This window comes from Neovison vison, chromosome 1 (assembly GCF_020171115.1).
Source record: "Neovison vison isolate M4711 chromosome 1, ASM_NN_V1, whole genome shotgun sequence".
NCBI lineage: Eukaryota > Metazoa > Chordata > Mammalia > Carnivora > Mustelidae > Neogale > Neogale vison.
In genome coordinates, this window is record NC_058091.1 from 250,472,003 (window position 1) to 250,474,420 (window position 2,418).

A 2,418-nucleotide genomic window follows, 5' to 3' on the forward strand; every position below is an offset into this window, starting at 1 on the left:
TTTCAAGATTTTATAGATGTGTGAGAGGGAGACACCCCCAAGAGCACGACTTGGGGGGATGAGATGACTACAACAGAAGGGTGAACTGTTAGAAGCTAACTGCCAAGCTGGGGGATTAGAAGCAACTTTAAGGTTGTCTCTTAAAAACAGAAAACAAAACAAACAAACAAAAAAACCCATAGAAGTGCCTCCTTAGAGAAAGAGCCAGAATTGGGGTGTGGCATACAGGGCACAATTTCACATCAGACTGTAATTCTGTGAGCCTTCCAAGATTGTTCCTCTTTCCCTAATCCCATTTTGATGCTCCTTCTCTCCCCCATTGGCCACAAACTCATCTAGGAATTATGGAAGGGTGTGTCCCGAGGACAAAGCCAGAAGCCAACAACCAAATTCTGCTTGTCCAAGGAAGGCTTTTGACCCCGTGACCGCTGAGCTGAGGAAGAAAATTATCTACAATTGAGTGAGGCTGTGCTTTTGGTCACATTGGACTAGATCTGTATTCAGTGACTGAAGCTCAGAGCTTGTCAAGATTACGTTTAGGACAGAGTCCTTAGAGGTGGAAAGATGAGCTAGTTTCTCCTTGCACTTTTTAATAAGATCGATAGTTCAATAAATCATATATAAAGACACAAACAAATATATCTGTACCTTTATCCATTTCTGTACCTATACTTATATCTACACACACACACTCATTTATGTTTACCCAAGGTTGTTAATTATGCTCTTAAAACACGCTCTACTTAGCCAAACTTCGACATTTTTCGCTTTTCCTTGAAATTCTTTCAATTTTTCTTTGTATAATGGGGGCTGCATAGTGAGGCTCACAAGGACTCAGAATTATGGTTTCTGGCTAGATTATTTTATCCACACGTAAAAATTAGTGTCCCTCTTTCTGCCCGTGGACGCCGCCGAGTAAGCATCGTTAAAGTCTCCCCTCCCACGGCCGTCATGTCTAAGTCAGAGTCTCCCAAAGAGCCTGAACAGCTGCGGAAGCTCTTCATCGGAGGTCTGAGCTTTGAAACAACCGATGAGAGTCTGAGGAGCCATTTTGAGCAAGGGGGAACACTTACGGACTGTGTGGTAATGAGAGATCCGAACACCAAGCGCTCCAGAGGCTTTGGGTTTGTCACATATGCCACTGTGGAGGAGGTGGATGCAGCCATGAATGCAAGGCCACACAAGGTGGATGGAAGAGTTGTGGAACCAAAGAGGGCGGTCTCAAGAGAAGATTCTCAAAGACCTGGTGCCCACTTAACTGTGAAAAAGATTTTTGTTGGTGGCATTAAAGAAGACACTGAAGAACATCATCTAAGAGATTATTTCGAACAGTATGGGAAAATCAAAGTGATTGAGATCATGACTGACCGAGGCCGTGGCAAAAGAGGGGTTTTGCTTTTGTAACATTTGATGACCATGATTCTGTAGACAAGATTGTCATTCAAAAATACCATACTGTGAATGGCCACAACTGTGAAGTAAGGAAAGCGCTCTCTAAGCAAGAGATGGCTAGTGCTTCATCCAGCCAAAGAGGTCGAAGTGGTTCTGGAAACTTTGGTGGTGGTCGTGGAGGTGGTTTTGGTGGGAATGACAACTTTGGTCGCGGAGGAAACTTCAATGGTCGAGGTGGCTTTGGTGGCAGTCGAGGTGGTGGTGGATATGGTGGCAGTGGAGATGGCTATAACGGATTTGGTAATGATGGAAGCAACTTTGGAGGTGGCGGAAGCTATAATGATTTTGGCAATTACAACAATCAATCCTCAAATTTTGGACCCATGAAAGGAGGCAATTTTGGAGGCAGAAGCTCTGGCCCTTATGGTGGTGGAGGCCAATACTTCGCCAAACCACGAAACCAAGGTGGCTATGGTGGTTCCAGCAGCAGCAGCAGCTATGACAGTGGCAGAAGGTTTTGATTACTGCCAGGAAACAAAGCTTAGCAGGAGAGGAGAGACAGAGAAGTGAGAGGGAAGCTACAGGTTACAACAGATTAGTGAACTCAGCCAAGCACAGTGGTGGCAGGGCCTAGCTGCTACAAAGAAGACACGTTTTAGACAATACTCATGTGTATGGGCAAAAAAACTCGAGGACTGTATTTGTGACTAATTGTATAACAGGTTATTTTAGTTTCTGTTCTGTGGAAAGTGTAAAGCATTCCAACAAAGGGTTTTAATGTAGATTTTTTTTTTGCACCCATGCTGTTGATTGCTAAATGTAATAGTCTGATCATGACGCTGAATAAATGTGTCTTTAAAAAAAAAATTAGTGTCCCTAATAAATCTTTTGTCTTATGATCTATTGATATTGATCTCACAATAGCACCTTTCCTATGGTTTTTGTTTGGTGTATCTTTTTCTGTATTTGAAATGTCTACTTTCTTGCATCGTTATGCATAATTATGTCTTTTAAAAAACAGAGGGC

The 2,418-nt window shown here is 42.9% G+C and overlaps 1 pseudogene; it reads left to right on the forward strand.

Moving 5' to 3' along the window:
* Positions 1-897: 897 nt before the first annotated feature.
* Positions 898-1,922, forward strand: LOC122901752 (annotated as a pseudogene).
* The last annotated feature ends 496 nt before the right edge of the window (positions 1,923-2,418 follow it).